Raw genomic sequence first — 22,745 nt, forward strand, 5'->3', positions numbered from 1 at the left:
ATAGAAATAAGTGCTTTGAAGTTTCTTTGGATTAATCTCTGTCCTGGTTTTTCACTTGTTAGTGAATGCTGTCTGGTAGCAATGCCCTCTCTCCTGGCTCTCTCACCTAATCAGTAACTCTAGAACCCATATTACGAGGTTGCTCATTGACCAGAGGCAAGGCCTAGGTTGTAGAAATGCAAATCAAGGGCCTCCCTGGTGGCGCAGTGGTTGAGAGTCCCCCTGCTGATGCAGGGGACACGGGTTCTTGCCCCAGTCCGGTGCGTCCGCAACAGTGAGAGGCCCACATACCGCAAAACAAAAACAAAAAGCAAATCAACTCTTATGTTTTAAAATTCAGGGCCAAACACTACTTCATCTGGGACAACAACATGTACTCATCTCAGTTCTTCCATGCTATCTTCACAATACAGATAGTAAAATTTAGATAAAAGGCTTAATGGAATTTAGAATTATTTTTATTCATTCAAATGCTCATAGAAATAAAACTTGGAAAAAGGATATATGATTACCAGTCAGGTCTGAATGGGATTCTGGATGGAGCCATTTTAACTTGAAAACCTTAAAGTTGAACATTTTCTGCCACATTGGGTAGGAAGACATGGTCAATTCTTTTTTTGTGTTTAATAGGTACCTGCAATATAAATATTAAGTAGATACTGGAGCCTTTTAAAAAGATGGTGAATAATTCTTGTTATAGCATCATTACAAGTCACTGTTATTAATAAGACCAAGGTCATTGGTTCAGTCTGGGTTAGGCCATTTAGTGTGCCTTCTTGTACATATTTTGCCTCTTGTTATAAAGGGAACTGGTCAGGAATGAATCCATCAATGGAAAGCCATTTCCAGCTAAGGAAGGAAAGATATCCCATATTTGGAGTAATCAATAAATTCTTTAATGTTTTATCATTTGTGTTGGTGCAGTGCTACTTTTTAAAAGAAAATCATTGGTGTTCTTATATCTCAGCCATGTATAAACTCCTCTCAATCTGTATTTATCTCACTTGTCTCATAGGCCTTATTTCAGAAGTCAGACCTTAGATAGATTTGAAGAGGCCCCAACTAATTTTGTGGCTTTCCTGGACCTCAGCCTTTTTGCTCGGGGTCTCTATACTGTACGCAAGCCAATGGGCCCACAAGACACTTCCTTATTTATTAGAGTTTATTTAGTAGGGTAAAGTGGCCAACAATTAGTCTTAGACCATCACCCTTCTAAATCTCTAAAACCTAGTGGATGTCCACTAATGTAGTTAGCTACTAAGCAGCTTTCGCAACCATAAGAGTTGTGATCAGCAACCTGCCCCACTGCAGGAACATTTGCTTTGGGGAGTGAAATGGGGATGGAGTGAATCTTAAAAGCCTTGTGGTCCCATACAAATCAACAGAATGTTGCTTCCTTTTGGAAAGGGCTTTGCAGAAACAAATAGACATATAGTAGAACTTCACCTTTTGCTGAAAGATGACTGCACAGAGATTGGTGGGCCAAGCAAAAGGTGGGTATTGATAATGTGGCCCTACTTGGTCAAGGATCTCAATTGGGTATGTTCCTGACCTGCTTCTTCCCTCTCTGTGTGTCTCCCCTTAACTGTGTCTAAAAATACTGCAACAAACTTTTGGTCCACTAACTAGACCATCAGTTTCAAAAGAGGCCTTAGGATGGCATATTTTCTCTGACAGAATGATTATATTTTTTCCTCTTAATTTTTCTCAAGGTAAGAGGGGAGGAACTGTTAAATGTGTTGACTAGATATAAAAACCTCTGGAGGGGATTCTGAAAAACAGTGGAGCAAAGAGTGTAATACTTATTACACTCAGAGAAGGCAGTGGAAGAGGATGCAAATAGTGTTTTACATAAGCTAAGAGCTGAAATATTTAAAAAAAATCTTCAAATATATGCTATACTTCAAACTAATCTGCATTCCAAGACTTTCTTTGGAGGGTAGATTTCTCACGTGTTTTAAGATGACTTCTGAAATTCTTTATTTCTGCTCTGCCAAGGAACTCAGATAAAGGCTCTGATGCTGCTAGTTAATTATTGTAGATAATCAAAAAAAAAAATTCAGAGACAGAACACGGCAAGGTGTTGGTACTGACTTTCATACCCATTTACTGAACTGTAATTGAGTGAGAGCTTTTGGACTTAATTGTTTCAACATCAGAATTTTATTACTGAGGAGTGATGTCATCAAGATGGCAGAGTAGGAAGCCCTAGACCCTCCTTCCCACATAAACACACTGATTCAGCAACAATTCATGGACAAATTCCCTTTGTGAGAAATCCAGAATTTTATTTTCTAACACCCAACCACTGAGATAAGGTCCTGATACACAATTTTTTTTTTTTTTTTTTTTCTGGTACGTGGGCCTCTCACTGTTGTGGCCTCTCCCGTTGCAGAGCACAGGCTCCGGACGCTCAGGCTCAGTGGCCATGGCTCACAGGCCCAGCCGCTCCGCGGCATGTGGGATCTTCCTGGACCGGGGCACGAACCCGTGTTCCCTGCATCGGCAGGCGGACTCTCAACCACTGCGCCACCAGGGAAGCCCCGATACACAATTTTTTAATGTAAATTTGAAGTGACCCTAAATCCATAATTTCATATTTACATTTTTCATTGTTTCATATACATAATCAAATTTATCATTACTTACAGTCTTTGGCCTTTGAATCCTTCTTGTTATTTTACTGCCCATGAGATGAGTCTTTAAAAGGTGTTACTGGCTGTATCTGGATGATGTGGAAGCAGAACTTAGGGAGTAGTGAGCCAGGGATATAAGGCCTATAATGTGAAAAATGTTAAATTGTATCTCTGGTTACAATGTACAGGCCTAGATTTAATTCATAAAATTTTAGAGCTTAAAATGGGCCTCTGATCCAGCTTCATCAGTTCTGAGTGAAGATGTCAAAACCTGGATGGAGTCTTTTGCCTGAGGGTCCATGACCAAGTGAAAGAGAAAGAGATGATGGGTTACTTGGACTTGTGGGTAGAAGTGGACAGACTGAGATACTCACATTAATAGAACTTGGTAATTAATTAGATTTACAGGGTGAGGAAGAATAGCTCTCAGATTTCTGGCTCAACTGGTTAGATGTTAATTTTATTTTATGGTGGATTTTATGATGATGGCACATACATGCTCAACAAGTCATTGTTGGTTATTAGATCAGAAGGATAGATGTGTGGGAAACATGAGTGTGTAGAGAGGAAGCAGACAAAGATTAGCTCAAGACCCCTGAGAAGACAGAAGCCCATGGGATGCTCTTAACAGCAACTGTCCCAAGGAAGAAAGGGGGCACCTTTTCCATTTTAACAGGAGGGAAGGAGAAGCAGATGAGTATAGATGTAGGTAGGCTGGGGACAAGAAGTAGAGGGAGTTCCCATCTGATAGGGGAGGAGGACAGTGTCTGAAAGTCTGAAGAGACCAGGAAGATTTAAAATAGTTGCTGCATTATAATAACTTTAAATAGAATATAATCTATAAACACATTGAATCACTATGTTGTACACCTGAATCTAATATGATACTGTAAATCAACTATACTTCAATTAAAAATAAATGAAATAAAATAAAACAGCTGCTGTGAAGAGGAGGCGAGAGTGAGCTGACCCTACCCTTGGCTCCAGGGGAGAACATGTGAGCTGGGCCTAAGCCTACCAGGCATCTCAGTCTCTGGCTTCAGTGATTTGTTCAAAATTGGTCACATGACCTGAGTCAGCCTAGTCAGAGCTCGATTGCTTTTAACTGTCCCTTCTCCACACCCCACTCCTGCCATGTGAGCTTGAACAGAGGATGGAAGCTACAGGGGTGGCAGCCATCTTGCTTCCCAAGGGGCTCCACTTCCTGTCTGCTCTCAGACTGCTCAGGGCCCAGAGATGCAGAGAGAAATCAGTCCTCAAGAAATAGTTCAAACCTTGATCGCACCCATATGGATCAATGGAATGGAATAGAGAGCCCAGAAATAAACCCACACATCTATGATCAATTAATCTTTGACAAAGGAGGCAAGAATATACAATGGAGAAAAGACAGTCTTTTCAGCAAGTGGTGGGAGAGCTGGGCAGCTACATGTAACTCAATGAAGTTATTAGAACACTCCCTTACACCATACACAAAAATAAACTCAAAATGGCTTAAAGACTTAAATATAAGACATGACAACATAAAACTCCTAGAAGAGAACATAGCCGAACATTCTCTGACATAAATTGTAGCAATGTTTTCTTAGGTCAGACTCCCAAGGCAATAGAAATAAAAGCAAAAATAAACAAATGGGACCTAATCAAACTTTAAGCTTTTGCACAGCAAAGGAAACCATAAACAAAACAAAAAGACAACCTATGGACTGGAAGAAAATATTTGCAAACGATGCGATTGACAAGGGCTTAATTTCCAAAATGTACAAACAGCTCATACAACTCAATAACAAAAAAACAACCCAGGGCTTCCCTGGTGGCGCAGTGGTTGAGAGTCCGCCTGCCGATGCAGGGGACGCGGGTTCGTGCCCCGGTCCGGGAAGATCCCACATGCCGCGGAGCGGCTGGGCCCGTGAGCCATGGCCGCTGAGCCTGCGCGTCTGGAGCCTGTGCTCCGCAACGGGAGAGGCCACAACAGTGAGAGGCCCGTGTACCGCAAACAAAACAAAAAACAAACAAACAAACAAAAATAACCCAACCCAATCAAAAAATGGGCAGAAGACTTAAATAGACATTTCTCCAAAGAAGACGTACAGATGGCCAGCAGGCACATGAAAAGATACTCAACATGGCTAATTATTAGAAAAATGCAAATCAAAACTACGAGGTATCACCTCATACCAGTCAGAATGGCCACCATCAAAAAGTCTACAAATAATAAATGCTGGAGAGCGTGTGGAGAAAAGGGAGCCCTCCTACACTGTTGGTGGGAATGTAAATTGGTATAGCCAGTATAGAAAACAGTATGGAAGATCCTTAAAAAGCTAAAAAATAGTTGCCATATGATCCAGCAATCCCACTCCTGGGCATATATCCAGAGAAAACTATAATTCGAAAAGACACATGCACCCCAACGTTCATAGCAGCACTATTTACAATAGAGAAGACATGGAAGCAACCTAAGTGTCCATCAACAGATGAATGGATAAAGAAGACGTGAGATACACATGCACACACACACACACACACACAATGAAATACTACTCAGCTATTAAAAAAGGATGAAGTATAGCCATTTGCAGCAACGTGGATGGACCTAGAGATTATCATACTAAGTAAGTCAAAGACAAATATGATATCACTTATATATGGAATCTAAAATATGATACAAATGAACTTCTTTACAAACCAGAAATAGACCCACAGACGTAGAAAACAAATTTCTGCTTGCCAAAGGGGAAAGGTGGGGGGGGGAGAGGTAAATTAGGAGTTTGAGATTAGTAGATACTAACTACTGTATATAAAATAGATAAACAAAGAAGTCCTACTGTATAACACAGGGAACTATATTCAATATCTTGTAATAAACTAAGGCAAAAGAATATGAAAAAGAATATATATATACACATATGTATATATATATGTATATATCTGAATCAATTTGCTGTACACCAGAAACTAACACAACATTGTAAATCAATAAAAATTCAAAAAATAAAAACAAGCCTTGATCAAGCCAGCTTAAGCCAATCTATCTCTGAACATTTCAGTTTTGTAAGCCAATTGATTCCATTTTTTTCCTTAAGCATTTTGAGAGTAACTGAACTAGAACAAATTGTAATTTCTCAGGAGTTACAAGATCCTAAGGGGAATCCATGTTAATGCTAAGTAAAGAGAACTTGCCCCTTAATTCTGCTTCTGCTGGGAAGCAGGGAGGCTGCTGTGACCACCTCTACAGAAAGGAGAGAGACCTGGGTCACCTCACGCTTCTGGCTAGACATCTGAGAAAGGAGTGGTAATGGCTGACTTTTACCTTTTAGCACCAATAGTATAGGTAATATCTGGCTGTCCTCTAGTGCTTGGTACTAAATTTAGACAGGTATGACCTCTGATGAATCTACACTCTGGAAAGGGAATGTTGCCTGCCATTCCAGTAAATGAAGAATGTTGCCTGCCATCAAGCCATCAGCTACTGCAGTTCTGCTCCCCTCAGTGTGCCCTGAGGGGAATTTAGGATGGAGAAAAACAGGAAACATTCTGTGCTCTGGAAGCTGGCCCTAGATGGTTAAGATGCATACCTAGGGAATAATTTCAATGAGCCCAGAGTCTTGCATCTTCCCATACACAGAAAAGCACTAAAATCATTAACTTGTTTTTTTTGTGATTAGCAGTAATCTTATGATGTTCAACCACATGGTTTGTTTTTCAGCAAAACTCCTCTATATCCTGGATCCTTCTCTACCTCTTCAGAGCAGTTCCTCAGAGCTATCTGAGAGGCTGTCTCCTGGGCTACAGTCCTTAGTAAGCTCCCCAAGTAAAACTTAATTTGCAGCTTTTAGGTTGTGCATTTTTCTTCAGTAGACAACATGTAGAAAGTCCTAAGCAAACCCCCTCCCGTCGCTGCAGGAGACAGATAGGGGCTGAGACTTGGGAGTAACTTCTACCTCTGCTTCCTGAAAGAGAGGCTTCTCTTTTACTCCTGCCGTGTCCCCAGTCCTGGGAATTAGGGTTCCCCCCACCTGCCTCCTGCCCCACTCTGGTCCTTCTTTGTAAATGTGCAGGTCTTAGAGGACACAGATGGCAGTTTGAGAGGACATGTTAACTCAGAAAGGAATTTAAAAGATGCTTGGCTGGGCTGGAGGCAGAGGGGAAAGGGAGAAACAAAAAACCCCAGCGAGAGTGGAGAGGAGAGTGCAAGGACAGAACCACTCAGGGTGGGTGGTCAAAATAGGGCCCTTGGGCGCTCTTGATTTGCTTCCTCTCTGGACCTGGGCTGGGGTGGGGGACGCCAGCCCCACGATCAGGGCCCAGGCAGCAGGCACCGGCAGGCAGGAGCACCCTGGGGCTTTACCAACAAGCCCAGCCTTGTTCTTAGAAAACCCAAACTATCTTGACCTTTGAAAAGAATCTTTCTGCCTCTGACAGGCTATGTTTTCTCACATCATTCACACTATAAGTAGCCAAAAGGAAACACATAAAGGAGGACACACATATATGCAAGTGTAATAACCAACATTTGCTCAATGACCTAGTGCTACTACACTCTGTGGCAGACGCACATTGTTTCACTGAGTCCTCAGAATACACCTTTGAGGTGGGTATTTTTCAGAGAGGTGAATTAACCTGTCCAAGGTCACACAGCTAGCAGTGACAGAGGAAGGATTTGAACCTTGGCTGTCTTACCCCAAAGTCCATACCCTCACCCACCAGCTATGCTATGGAACAGAAAGGAGGAGCTTGGCTGACCTTAACAATAGGCTGATCGTGGCTACTGATTGGGTAATATTTTTGATAGATCTAGAAGAGAACCTGGAATTTATTTAGTCCTCATCTTATAGGGGAAGAAGTTAGTTTAGAGACATCCCGGAGTCTGGCCTCTTTGCTATTTGCTGGCTGCACTGTCCGGAGTGCTGTTTTGATTGCCATTTCCATAATACTCCTCAAGCCCCTAGGACCCAAGAATCATGATGTACTTTCTGAATAACATCTGAGAAATGTGGTCATTAATATCCTATCGGGGAGGAAGAAATTTTCCTCTACCTTCTAGGTTCTTCTGGCTGGTCTAAGAATTGAATTGACATGAGGTGGATTAACACGAGGAAAGCAGACAAAAGTTTAATAACATGTATACATGGGAGAGACTGAGGAAAACTGAGTTACTTGCCAACGTTACCGAAGCTCTCAACTTAAATACCATCCTCAGCTAAAGACAGAAGAGGATGATGAGGATGGGGGAAAGTCAGCTATGGGAGGTTACCAGGAAAAGCACAATAAACAAGGGTAAGACTGTTACACAGATTTGTCTTTTCCATAGATACATTTCTAGAGATTTGGTCATCCTCCTCTTCCTCGCACTGAAGAGGGAGACACCCTTACAACTGTAAACAGTTTTTACAAAAGGGCAACTTCTTTCCGATGTCTGCTTTTCCTCAGAGACAACCAGCTTAAAACAATATGCCAAAGAGACATACTAGGGTGGCAAACTCTACTCCTCTATAGGACCAAGGTGTTAAGATGCTTCAAAATCTAGTGAACTACACAATGTTCTTTAGTTGACATATTTCAACTGGAACCAGTTTTTATGATTGAAACTTTTTAGTAGAGCCTATCAGTACTCCAAGGTGAACTGAAGTAGAAAGTTCTGACTGCAACCGAGGATGAAGGTTTATTCATTCATTCAACAAACATGGAGCACCCACTCAATAACCACTGGTTTGTTATCGTTAGTCCCTGGGGCCCTCCTTCAATCCCAACCCTGGACCCTGAGAGCTTAGAGAGAGAAAGGGTATCCTTACCGCCTGGTGAGCTCCTCTGGGCAGAGGATCTCTCAGTGTCACTAAGCTGACTTTGTAGCTCTTCCATCCACTGGAAAGCATCCAGCTCCATGCTACGCTCGTGGGCAAGCCGGCTTCTCATCTGAAGGGAAAAGTGCTTGGGAAGCAGAGATGCTTCTTGGTGCACACTTTTGTCAGTTCACTGTGAGGGGTGGGTTGGGGTATTACTATGGAGAGTGTGGGTCCCAGGCTACCCCAGGAATACAAGTCTTCGTGAAATCCTGGTCAGGCTGAACTCAGCCTTCTGAAAATCAGGAGCTCCAGGAAGGCCAAGAACTTAATCAGAGAGGGACAGAGGCAGCCCTTGGAACCCTTTATTACCTTATAATAGCCAGAAGTTTACTCACAAAAGTCATATCTTTTATGTTTATTTTATTAGAGGGGAAGTGGGGAGGGGGGAGGAACCAGTTCACCTTGTAGGCCAAGCCATGCATCTACCCCAAGAACCTGTGGGAGCCCCGGGATGGCTTCAAGCAGAGATGTGATCTCTCTTCCAGATCTCTATGCTGAGTTCAACTCATCATGTGCAGGGAATGCTCTGAGCACCGTCTCCAGGCCTGACGGAGGGCCCACAGCCAGAGGCTAACTTTGTGTTTGCTCTCCCCTTGCAACCCTTACCCAGAGTCCCCTGGCCAGAGAGTCGCTAGGTCCAAAGCGTGCCTTATCTGCATAGATCACAGGCATTTTTTTCTTTTTTAATTTATTTTTATCATCTCCTAATTGTTTTTAATTATAAAAAAAAGTAATAGTGTAATGGGTTGAATAGTGTCCCCCACAAAGTGTCAACCTGGAACCTCAAAATGTGACTTTATTTGGAAAATAGAGTCTTTGTAGATGTGATTAAGTTAAGATGAAGTCATACTGGATTAAAGGGTGGGCCCTAAATCCAATGTTGATGACCTTATAAAAAGTGAAGCAAGTATAAACACAGGGAGAGAGAGAGAGACAGGGAAGGGGGCCAGGACTGAAGAGCTGTAGCTGCACGCGGAGGGACGCGGGGGATGGCAGGCAGCCCCCAGCAGCTAGGAGAGCCATGGAACAGGTCCTGCCAGAGTCTCCTGTAGGGACCCACACCTTGATTTCAGACTCTGGCCTCCTGAACTGTGAGAGGATACATTTTTTATCCTTTTTTTTTGTCATTTATTTTTGTAAAATTCTCCTTACTGATCTCCTTGAGCACTTGAAACACTTGCAATCATTTAAACTTCTGATTTCTGTTTCCTAATATCTCTGGTGAATTAACTGACTTATTCATTCAATGAATATGTGTGAAGTACCTACCCCAGAAGGTGCTCAGTTTTTTTTGTTTTTTGTTTTTTCCCTTTGTGTTGAATTTCATTCTGTGGTCTCCTTTGTTGGGACTTGCATTAGTCCGCATGTACACTATATTATTTCCTCCCTTTTTTTTTTGCTGTGGGTTTTTTTTTTTTTTTTTTTTTTGCGGTACGTGGGCCTCTCACTGTTGTGGCCTCTCCCGTTGCGGAGCACAGGCTCCGGACGCGCAGGCTCAGCGGCCATGGCTTACGCGCCCAGCCGCTCCGTGGGATGTGGGATCTTCCCGGACCGGGGCACGAACCCGTGTCCCCTACATCGGCAGGCAGACTCCCAACCACTGTGCCACCAGGGAAGCCCCAACTGTGGGGTATATTTAAGAATAACATATTGGGTCTGGAAACCACTTTGCCTTTCCTTTTTTATTTCTGTAGTTCCAGAAACACCATGAATAAAATTCCCTTATAATAGCTTCCATAATACTTGCTGCTTTTCCAGATTATTCATCGAGATTTTCCAAAAGATCCCTCCTAGTTCAAAGATTAGAGCCAGGTAGAAATATGTTTTTCAAGTGGCTTACAAAGACGCCAAGATTCTGGGCCTCGTGGCAGTCAAGCCATCACCTTTTGTCACAAGCAGCCTGAACAATCACCCAGGTATAGATATTTCCATTTCCCTGCTGTTCCTGGGAGTGCCAAAGGTGAGGAACACTGCTCTGGAGGCATGAGAGGCACGGAAAAGACAGGGGAAGAATCAAACAGCTGTGGCTGGTACACCCTGATTTACTACCTCTCACTGGAGTTACCTGTCAGAGTTCTCTCTGAATTTTCTTCTGCTGGAGCTGGCCCAGTTTAGAAGTCATCTTGGACTCTTCAGTAAGGAGCTGCAGGTGCTGTTCTTTTTGCTCCACATCCTCCAAAAGCTTCTCCATGCTAGAGGTTTTCATTAAATCCACCTGCTGCCGGTGGCGAGCTTCCTGGGTCACTCTGTGTTCTAATTCTTTCAGCAATTCAGCCTATGGCAGGAAAAGGCCAAAGGAAATAAAGGCACAGAGTCTTTCTTCTCAGCAGAGGGCAGGGGATGAGAGGTTGGCCAACACAACTGTCCCCTCCATTAGCGCCCAGGGGCAGAACTGTGTGAAGTATTCCTGGGCTCAGGGTACCACAGCCCAGCTGCTCTATCCTGTCCTGTGCCAGCCAGTAGCAAGACCAAATAGTCATATCTACCACAACCTGCATTTTCCCTGTCACTCCGCCTTTATCACGCAATAGCAATGGAAGGGCTGTACCTGGAGACACAGGGTGATGCAATACGTACAGTGAGTGGGGAAGGGAGGTGCTAATCTTGTCTCTGTTTCGACTTCCAAAATAGCCCTGAGGAAGCCAGATTCTAGATGGTTGGAAAAGGAAAAGAGTAGTAATAATTGGTTCTGTTCTGAAATTTTTCTAATCAACAGTCACTAGAAGGTCGATCCTTAATTATAATATTAATAATGATGATTAATATTTGTAGGGTGACTTTATATAATTATACATCATGACTCACTGGCACACAATAATGGAAGAATTAGGGTCCAAAAGGAACAAATTATATTTTATGTTTTAAAATATGCCCAGCTTTCCTCGGCTGTTATTTGAACTCAGCTGTTCTCTCTCTAAACGTAGGGTCTCTGTTTCATTCATGCTCAGAGGGTTGGCACAGTTATTAAGAGCTTAGACTTAAAAAGCCTTTATTTTGGTGCCAGGCCCTATAGAGCATCAGTAACTTCTGAAATTAAGACTTAGTGTGGGTCATCAGGAAAGGAAACCAAGACTCTCTGCTTGGGGCATAACGCTGATGGCAGGGCCACACTCATGGAAAACATGCTTGGAGCGTGAAAGGAATGTGTTAGAGGCAGAGACCCAGACCCCAAGATACCCTCTGGGTAAAAAAGATCCTCAGAGAAACACACAGAACAATCTTAGTTATGAGCTATATTTCACTATTTTAGCCAAATATGAATAAGAACAAAAGCCTTTTGGCCACTGCCCCGGTTTCTGGGCTGGAAAGAAGGCAGAAGGGAAGCCAGGGTCCAGGCCATCTTTCACCAGTAGTGCCGTCTGCTTGGCTTCACACTGTGTTCCTCTGGTGACTGCTACAGGCAACGGAGTGCCACGTATGGTCGCCAGAGCGTGTTCAAAGAGAGGGAGGAAGAGGGGTTCTGAGCTCAGACACCTGGCTCTCCTGCTACTTGCATATCCTCAGGTTGTCTGCCTGAGCCCTGGCCAGGGCCTGCCTTAGAGCCAATAGCTGTTGACAAAATAAAAGCACTTCTTGTTCTGCCATTAGTTTGATGTTCAAACACTCTTTTTTACTTTGCATAGCTTCCTGTGAACATCCCAAACACAGTAAGGTAGGATATAAGTTTCCTTTCCGTATTTTCAGCTTCCCAAGGAGTCTCTAAACCACTTCATCATCCATCGTTCTCTAAAATTTCTGGTAGAACACAGCTCCTGCTGGCCACTGCTTCCTTGATTTCAGTTAAGAACAGTGTGACAGATCAGAGTAAATAAAGACTTTCAGAAACAGTAAGTAAAAGTTTCCAAACCACTATTGATATGTGCTCTGGTTTCAATTTTCCTTAAAGCAGATTTTCCACTTATTGTTCCTTCATTTTCCTCAGATCATCATGCTTGAAACTCAAGGATTTGCAGTGTTTTGACAAAGCTTGCCCGCTCCATCTTTTCCCTTCCCTTGTGCTAAACTCTGATCTGTTCTCTCATTTGCTTCTTTGCCATTTGCTTCTGGCTCTTTCCTATTTCTCCCCAGGCTCTGCTCTTGCCCGTTCCCAGGAAAACTTGCTACCTGACACCAGCACAGCAGCTGCAGCCAAGGAGGCCAGTGCCACCCCCTCCCCCTGCTGGGCCGGGCCTCCCTCCCCCAGCGCTCTCACCTTCTCAGCCCTGCTCAGCTGGCCCCGGAAGTGCGCCTGCTGCACCGCCAGCCTCCAGTGGCCCAGGCTTCTCATTTTGCACACCAGGGCGGCCAGGCTGCAGTTGTCCTGCTCCAAGGCCAGCAGCTGCTCCTGCTTAGAAAAGCCTTTCAGAAAAGGCTGCCCCCAGCACTTTTCTCAGGAAGGACATGAATCCTGACATCAGAAACATGCCTTCCAGAAGATGAGACAATTGTGCAGTGAGACCCAGTGCCCTTTTCAAATGCCTGACACAAGGATTTCTCAGGGAAACAGGACAGGAATGCAAACAGAGTGAGCAGTGGGGTCAGACGCTAGGATGAAATGCTGATACCCCACTCAAAATGAGATCACATACTGTGGCTGGATTTTCTTTCATTTCTTCGTCAGGTCTGGTGGAGCCCCATTTCTTCTTTAGGCCTTTCTTTCGTATTGTCAGTCCCTTCTGTTCTTACTTCACCGATGAGCTCACACACTTTCTGGATCAAATTAAGCTGATTCTCATCCAGCTTCTGCAAATTGCAGGCTCAAGTTCAGGAAGGTCAGCTGAGGAAGAGTCACTTTGCCCCCTAAAACCTAACTTTCAGAAATAATATCACATGAAAACAACATCCACCCAGACAATTACTCCATCGGGTATTGTCTGGAAGCCTCACTAGCGGCCCCTTTAGTGTTGTCTTCAACCCGCAGGGCTTCATCACCCGCACATCTCAGAGCCTGTGGTTGTCAGAGGCCGAGACAAGCTGAGCAGGTAGAAGAATGGGAGGTCACAGGCGGAAAACCAAACCACCCCCCAGCCCCCCCCCCCCCCCCCCACTGCCCCATACACAAAGGGTTACTTGGGAATTTGAACCTAGGGATTTTTGCTATCAGTTTGACCCAGCAGAACCTGACCAGGTAAGACATTGTCCATGAGCCACTAACAAGGAACTCCATTAAAAATAGATAAATTAAGGGCTTCCCTGGTGGTGCAGTGGTTGAGAGTCCGCCTGCCGATGCAGGGGACATGGGTTCGTGCCCCGGTCCGGGAGGATCCCACATGCCGCGGAGCGGCTGGGCCCGTGAGCCATGGCCGCTGAGCCTGCGCGTCTGGAACCTGTGCTCCGCAACGGGAGAGGCCACAACAATGAGAAGCCCGCGTACTGCAAAAAAATATAATAATAAATAAATAAAAATAAAATAAAATAAAATAAAATAAAAATAGATAAATTAGAGGAAGGAATCAAGCTGGCTGCCTTCCTCTTTAGGCTCCAACAGAAATCTCATTGTGAAACAGCCCGTTCCGAATGTCTATGGCTAACAGCTTATGGTGAAATAGCTCGCTCATCAGTAAGTACAACTTGGAGACCCAGCATCCTTGGGTGAGGGGTGACTGTGGGATATCCTTTCACCTCTAAACCACTTCCCGGGAGAGGAAACAGGAGGTTAGTGCCGGGGAGCCACAGCAGGAAGCCTGGCTACTGGCCACACAGCAAAAGCTTCACCATCTTCTTGGGACCCTGGGGTAAAACAGCGATTCCCCTACCTTCAGGGGCTTGTGGAACTCACTGAGCCTGAGAGAAGTGGAGAATTTCCTTTTTGTCTAGGAATCTGGCAGAAACTAAAAAGAACCTAAGACATTTTCCAACAATTTGACACCCGAAAGATGGCTTAGTAAATTCTAGACTTCACTGTCTGCTCACCTCTCTCCTGCAGCACCAGGCCCAATGCATGTTGGTTTGGATACCTTAATATTTGTAAGCATTTGTGTTTTGTGGACACTTCACAGTAAGGAGAAAGGTCCATTCCTCTCTGGAATAACCAGACCAAGGCAGAGCATCAGTGGAAACTCCTCTCAATGGACCAACTCCAGGGACCATCCTGGAATCCTTTGGGGGAAGGGAGTAAGGGAAGGACCCAAATGGGGCTGGCTCTGAGGAACATCTAATAGCAGAGAAGGGGGCAGGTCTGGGGGAAGCCATGGACTTGGGGGTGGTAGGTTTGTACTGAAATTCTCACTTGTAGGGCAGGGGGACCAGGCTCCACAATAGCCCATTTTAGGCATGGGTCTCCATCTTACAGCTGCTCAGACATCATAAGACAGTGACAGGCTTCCACAGTGCTGTGGGCACATGGGAACCCCCTCACTCCTCTTCTGCCTGGACCTTTACTGACAGGTCAGCAGCTCCCTGACACCAGATGTGAGAGAAAGGCTGATGGGCATTTTGAAGGTTGTAAAATCTCTGAAAGCTGATTCAGATTCTGAATCTGCCCAGTGAGCTTCCAGGAGGCGGCTGTTGCTACCTACACTTACACTGGGGTTTGGCCTGGCCCAGGGCACTGTGCTCTCCTGTTTTGGATGGTCATTCAATAGACAAAACAGTGACATAAACTGTTGGGGTTTGGGAGAAGAAACTCCCCCTTCCCTCAACAGCAATCAGATGGCAACATGGCAGTAGAGTGAGGAAAACTGCAAATATCTAAGTTATTTAAAATTCAGTGTCTCTTTTGGGAAAATAATGACCACTCATTGCTGACTCATTCTCTGCAGTGAAAGCCTGGAGCTGGAGAATTCTTGGGCCCAACAATCTCTTGCTGTCACAAAGCTCACTCTGTTATTGATCTCTCCGTACAGCCACCGCGGGGGTCAGGTACACCCGGGTCCCCACAGGACTGCCCAGACATCCGACCCAGGTCACTTACTTTGATGTGCAAACATGTCACAAACAAAGCTTGAACTAATGCTTCATATTCTTCTTGGACTTCTTTTCGAATTTGCTTTTTGAGATCCAGAGTCTCCTCCTCCCAATCCGTGAGTCGAGTCAGAGCAGTGACTTCCATGATCATATTGTGACTGAGCTCTGCAATCTAGTAGCAGAAATTTTGTTTTAATGGAAAATAATTCAGGAATTCCACACGGCCACTGCAAAAAGAGTCCTTTGTATCAATATATCAATGTTGAATTGGTATTCTACTTTGAACTTAATGAAGAAGGTGAACATCCTGTTGTGCAAGTGTGGGCAGAAGAAGCTAAAGTTGGCTTAAGGGTCCCAGAACAGTTCCAGACACATAGTAGGTGCTCGATAAATGGCTGCTGAATGAATGAACCCAGAAGAGATGCTACTTAAGTACTTTGGAGAAAATACTTCAACTGTCTTGGCTTCCATTTCCAAACTGGCCTCCCCATGACACCTTAGCCTATATACCTCCTCCTCAGAAGGCACATTGGCCTCAAAAGAAAACAAACACCCCCCCCAAAAAAAAACAGAAAGAAAAAACAAAGCAATAAAAAAATAACAAAAGTCACCAAAAAACTAAGAAAAAAAAAGCCCTCATTGCTTAAAAAGTACAGGCACACTCCTTGGATGTCTCTGCAGTGGACCAGTCATTGATGGGATTTCTATAGGAAGGGGCACAAGAAAATGACACCAGGATGTCCCATGTCTGACTACTGCTGAGATTGTGGATTTGAGAAATGGAGAACTTTTTTAGTAATAACTGACCTACCTGACCAGCCTTGTCTTCAGGTGGCCTCTGACCTCTTCGTATAATGTCTAATTCCTAAAGAGGAGAAAGCAGTGCATACCCAAACTCAAATATTTATTCAGTGCACCATGCTCCAGACAGCCCTTATCTGTGTTATTCGTGCTTCTTTTTGAGATCCTCAGGCTCCACCTGGAGCTAGGACTGTGCTTGTTGCTCCACTGAACTTTAGGACGGGATCTCATTTTAAGGAAGTCTCATCAGTGAGACCCATGATGTGCATCCTAAAGACAGAGTTCATTCGAGGATCCTAGCTTCTTTGCTGAACCAGGAACAGCACAAAGTCCCTTGGGCTTGCTGAGGGTGGGAAGGTCAGCTATGGATCTTCCCCTGGGGGCCAGCTGCCTTACTGCTTACCTCTTATATTCCCCACTAGACCCCTCCAAAGCATACAACCCAGTGTTGCTGGGGCCATCACCTTCCCAGCTGAGAAGACCAGAGCCCAAGGAAATGAGCCAATGAGAAGAAACCGTTGGAGAGGGCCATCTACCCTCAATTCTTGCATAAGAACACCTCCCTGCACCAGACTGCACCGCGTTTTATTTCCTCTTTGGAGTGATTCCTGGGCCTCCCTCCCCACACCTTCCCCAATGCACTTCTTGTCTGTCTGGGAACATACTTGCTCTTTCTGGCAGAGCTTCTGCCTAGCATGCTCCAATACATGCTCTTAACACATGGAGTAGCTCTCGAAATTGCTGCATTCTTTGGCCATCACATCACAACCCAGGGAAAGGAGGCAGGTCTCGAGGTGGTCTTTCCTGAAAGTGATCTGAAAAGGGGCATCGCTCACAGCAGCTCCCCCAGGCAGCCCCACCACACCAGAGCTCAAGGCACATGTTACCTTGGCTCACAGATCCACTTCCATTTCTCCTCCATGGAAAAACATCAGCTCTGTAGCCTTGAAAGTCTCTCTTTCAGGTCTGCTCTTAACATTTGCAGGGCCAGGGACAAGAGTACAAACGGATGCCCACGTTCCACGTGTCTAAGTGTTCTATATATTTAAAGGTTATAAATCAAACTATTGAAATGAAAATGTTTAATTCTCCTACTTTGAAAAACAGACCTTCAAAGGGACTCGGGAGGCCAGGTTTGATTTTTATCATCCTTGGACTACTCTGAGTTCTATGCTGAGATATGGTCAGGGAGAGCTAGTCTCCAACCCATAGTTTACAGTTTGACCCCCTTTGCTTCCTCCCTTTGACCTCACATCACACGGGTGGGAGGGGGGCTTGCATGCATATAAGCAGACACCCTGGCTGTCCACACCCCTGCACAGCTGTCCTTGTCTACCCCACAGGCCAGGGTGTGCTCACGGGTGGTGAGGCCCATTCTCTCTCTGGGGAGGATGATCTGGGGAAGGGCCAGGAATTCCAGTGCCCAGGTATCCGGAGCACGGTCTAGAAGGAAGGCCAGGGATCGGAGTGGGCACGTCCCCTTGGCCGTGGGGAAGGGTGGGGCTGGAGCAGAGCCAGAGGGGCCTCTGAAGTGGGGCCTCTGACAGGGGCACTTCTTGCCTTGGTCAAAGGGCCATAGTTCTCCCTCTCTAGGCAGTCCCATTCCATCCCTTTCTCTAGGCTGCTGGGCACCCTTTCTGAAGAGGTGGTCTTTAAGGAACAGAGGAAAAGTCCAACCGTCCAAGGCAGACTTAGGTTTAGACTCCAAGAGAAATGGGAGCCAATATGTGGAAGGTAGGGCAGATCTACCTGACTAGGACCTGCACGTCCATGGGAGTGCTTGTGTGTCTCTGTGTGTCTGTATCAGTGAGTGTGTCTGTGTGCATTTGTGTGTGTGTGTCTATATTCATAAATGCATGTCTGTGTGTGTTTCTCTGTGTGTCTGTACCTCTCTGTGTATGTCTCTCTCCGTGAGTGTTTGTATAGGTCTCTATAGGTCTGTATGTGTCCCTCAACACGTATCAGTGAGTGTGTTTGTGTGTGTATCTGGCAGTCCTATGGGGCCCACTCCAAGATTCAGCCTGCTCAGTTGATGAGCTTTATCTGTGACACTTCCAGGGTCTGGACGGCTCTAGGCTCACTGGAAGTTTGCTGCACAAACTAGGTTCTCCTTCCAGCCTGGGGTGATTCCCCTGGCTCTGATTTGATTGTCCTGGTGACACTGTCCTATCAGTGCAACCTCTGTGCCACTGACCTCCAGAGAGGGCCCAGACACGCTTTGCCAGGTCAGGCAAACTAGCAGAGATGGCAAATACTGATAAAAACCCAGTACTGATGGAGTGAGGAAAGTGGCTCGCTCACCACTGCTGACAGGAGGAGAAGTCAGTGTAGTACTTTGGAGGGCAGACCAGCAGTGGCTGTGAAAGGGTTTTAAAATATTCATGCTCTTTGATCCAGTAACTCCTCTTCCAGGAATTTATTTTTAGAGAATAATAAAAGTTATACACAAAAATATATGTTAACAGATGTTCTTTAGAGTAGCCCTTCCAATAGAAAAGAAAAATGGAAACAACCTAAGGTACTTAATGATGGAAAACAGGTTGAATACGTCTTATTCATCTATAGGATGAAACACTAAACAGCCACCAAAAACTGTGCTGTGGATGTATGTTTATTGACAAGGAAACATGTTTATAACATATAGTCAAGTGAAAAAAGTACACTACAACAAAAAGGCATATAGAATAATCTTATTTTGTTAAAAAAAAGTGCATGAATTTTTAAAAGTTATAAATAAAATTTGGAAGGAAAGACACCAAAATAATAATAGTGGCTATCAATGAGGGTAAGATTATGAGTGTATTTTCTAATACATCATATTTCTATTTTCTAATATAATCATAAAATGTATATATAATTATAATAATTATATATAAAAATGTATGCCTAAATAAAATGTATATACTAATTTAAAAATAGTAAAGCTTCGGTAAAGGTTATCAACTATAGCAGCTTAGCAGGATGCACTCAAGACATGCATGATGGAAACAGTAGATGAAAACCTCTGCTCATGGGGGATTTTATGAGCAGGAGCCAGGCAGTCAGGGGAGGCGCTCAGCCTCCCACCCTCACTCTCCAGGGCCTCCTCAAGGGGTTCCCTCAGAGGAGGTGGGTGAGGGCAATCCATCCTGGTCCTGGAAAGTGAGCAGTAGGACAGCCAGAGTCCACTGCTGACACCAAGGCAAAGGACACCAAGATTCCATCCCCTGGACCTTTACTTCTTTATGGTGAAAGGGCCAAGGCTACATGAATTAGTATTGACAAAGAGAGCACTTCCCAGATTGAGTGCGTTGAAAGCCTGAAGCCTTGAGAAGTCATGAGACCACACTGGGGCCATCAAGGTGTGGCTGGTGACCTCATCCAGGTGGGCCAGGCCCAGTGCTTAGAGTCAGCCACAGTGACTCACCCCTCTCTGTCCTGAACAGCAGTGCCCAAACTTGAGCATGCCAACAGGGCCTCCACAGGGCAAACACTTCTCAAACTAATGCCTCCATAGCCACTGCAGATATAGGATCCCAAACAAACAGAAATGCAGACTTGAACCACCATGGCCCTGTGCCATCCTCTCTTAGCCAGCATGCTATTTTAACCAGCCAAGGAGGAAGCCTTGGATGAGTCTGTGTTACACCAAAGAGGTAAGAATAGCCAGGACTCCCCTTGAGCATCTCCAGAAGCCAGAGAAATCATGTTGCTCCCTTCCCTCAGTGGCTCTGCTGAGGCTTCAGGAGACTGGGCTGAAAGATCAGCTCAAGGCGATGGCATATAGGGGGTGAGGGGAAGGCAGGGAGAGGAGTAAGCGCCCTGCCAGAGCATCTGCAATGGGCACATGGACCATGTCTGAGTGGGGCAGACAGGCAGCAGTGACTGACAGGTGACAGAGAGGTGCAGGGAGACTCCCAGTTCCCAGCAGTCCCTCTCTCCAGATGAACTTTGCTTCTGCAGATGGTACTTGGCCTCCCAGAAGCAGCATTGGAGCCACCTGAGCAGCATCTGTTGTGGGACTACAGCCTATGTGCTTCTGTTGGCAAGTCTTATGAGCTCAGAGAGCAATTTGTTTCTCAAAAGCTGTTCTACAACTCACCCCTGCCTTCCTAGGTCACTAAAAGTCTGCTTGATGTCAAAGTGCAGCACAAAGGGGCTTCATCTGCCAACTTCCCCTAGAAGGCAGGCGCCTGGGTTGCATAAGAACCAGAGTCATGACCGTTGGCCCAGTGCCCTCCAGTGGGCTGATTTCTTCACCAACTCTTAAACCTGAACCATATTGTGTGGCACTGGCTGGAAGAGCACAAGATTGCCCCATGGATTCTTCTGGAGATCCAGCCTGGAGTGAAGCATGGTAGGTGCCAGGCCTTGTTATGGCAAAAGTCTGACCCTGCTGGGAGCAAACTGTGCTTCTGTGGTTTGCTTCCTCTCGGAGCCCCTCACAACAATCCATCTAACATCAGGCACACACAAGGTGTTTTGATGATATTTCTAAAACCTACCTCTGCTGACAAAATGCTTCAGTGACTTCCCACTGACTCTGGGATGAAATCCAAACTCCTAAGGATTACACACAAGGCCATTCAGGATCTGGCCCTGCCTACCTTTACAATCTCCTCCTCTGAACTCTGCTATAACTCCCTTCCTAGATTGCTGCCTTCCCTCCCCAGCCCTTCTTCCTCTGGCCAACTCCGACTTGTGCTTTAAAACTTGGCCCAGGTTAATCTCATCGACTTCCGGGAAGATGGCGGAAGGGTAAGACGCAGAGATCACCTTCCTCCCCACAGATACACCAGAAATACATCTACACGTGGAACAACTCCTACAGAACACCTACTGAACGCTGGCAAAAGACCTCAGACCTCCCAAAAGGAAAGAAACCCCCCACGTAACCTGGTTAGGGCAAAAGAAAAAAATAAACAGAGACAAAAGGATAGGGACGGGTCCTGCACCAGCGGGAGGGAGCTGTGAAGGAGGAAAAGTGTCCACACACTAGGATGCCCCTTCCCGGGCGGAGACTGCGGGTGGCGGAGTGGGGGAGCTTCGGAGCTGCGGAGGAGAGCACAGCAACAGGGGTGCGGAGAACAAAGCGGAGAGATTCCAGCACAGAGGATCAGGGCCGACCGGCACTCACCAGCCGAGAGGCTTGTCTGCTCACCTGCTGGGGCGGGCGGGGCTGGGAGCTGAGGCTCCAGCTTTAGTCGGAGCACCGGGAGAGGACTGGAGCCTGCAGGGCCAGGGCGTTAGTGCACCGCGGCTAGCTGGGAGGGAGTCCGGGGAAAAGTCTGGACCTGCCGAAGAGGCAAGAGACTTTTTCTTCCCTCTTTGTTTCCTGGTGCACGAGGAGAGGGGATTAAGAACGCTGCTTAAGAGAGCTCCAGAGACGGGCGCGAGCCGCGGCTAAAAGTGCGGACCCCAGAGACAGACATGAGACGCTAAGGCCGCTGCTGCCGCCACCAAGAAGCCTGTGTGCGAACACGGGTCACTATCTACACCCCCCCTTCCGGGGAGCCTGTGCAGCCCGCCACTGCCACGGTCCCGGGATCCAGGGACAACTCCTCCGGGAGAACGCACGGCGCGCCTCAGGCTGGCAATGTCACGCTGGCCTCTGCCGCCGCAGGCCCGCCCCGCACTCCGTGACCCTCCCTACCCCCGGCCTGAGTGAGCCAGAGCCTCCGAATCAGTGGCTCCTTTAACCCCGTCCTGTCTGAGCAAAGAACAGACGCCCTCCTGCGACCTACCTGCACAGGCGGGGCCAAATCCAAAGCTGAGCCCCTGGGAGCTGTGAGAACAAAGAAGAGAAAGGGAAATCTCTCCCAGCAGCCTCAGAAGCAGCGGATTAAAGCTCCACAATCAACTTGATGTACCCTGCATCTGTGGAATACATGAATAGACAACGAATCATCCCAAATTAAGGAGCCGTGTGGATGAAAGGCTCTTGGTGCTGCAGCCAGGAGTTAGTGCTGTGCCTCTGAGGTGGGAGAGCCAACTTCAGGACACTGGTCCACAACAGGCCTTCCAGCTGCACATAATATCAAACGGCGAAAACCTCCCAGAGATCTCCATCTCAACGCCAGCACCCAGCTTCACTCAACGACCAGCAAGCTACAGTGCTGGACATCCTATGCCAAACAACTAGCAAGACAGGAACACAACCCCACCCATTAGCAGAGAGGCTGCCCAAAATCATAATAAGTCTACAGACACCCCAAAACACATCACCAGACGTGGACCTGCCCACCAGAAAGACAAGATCCAGTCTCATCCACCAGAACACAGGCACTAGTACCCTCCACCAGGAAGCCTACACAACCCACTGAACCAACCTTAGCCACTGGGGACAGACACTAAAAACAACAGGAACTACGAACCTTCAGCCTGCAAAAAGGAGACCCCAAACACAGTAAGATAAGCAAAATGAAAAGACAGAAAAACACACAGCAGATGAAGGAGCAAGATAAAAACCCACCAGACCTAACAAATGAAGAGGAAATAGGCAGTCTACCTGAAAAAGAATTCAGAATAATGATAGTAAAGATGACCCAAAATCTTGGAAATAGAATAGAGAAAATGCAAGAAACATTTAACAAGGACCTAG

The 22,745-nt window shown here is 45.9% G+C and overlaps 1 pseudogene; it reads right to left on the bottom strand.

Annotated features, from left to right (window-relative positions):
- Positions 1-508: 508 nt before the first annotated feature.
- The window catches only part of LOC113613091 (coiled-coil domain-containing protein 162-like), a 30,810-nt pseudogene continuing 8,573 nt past the window's right edge, over positions 509-22,745 (bottom strand).

The sequence above is a fragment of the Aethalodelphis obliquidens genome, unplaced genomic scaffold (assembly GCF_003676395.1).
Source record: "Aethalodelphis obliquidens isolate GAN/ISIS:26980383/991018 unplaced genomic scaffold, ASM367639v1 scaffold3, whole genome shotgun sequence".
NCBI classification, from domain to species: Eukaryota; Metazoa; Chordata; class Mammalia; order Artiodactyla; family Delphinidae; genus Aethalodelphis; species Aethalodelphis obliquidens.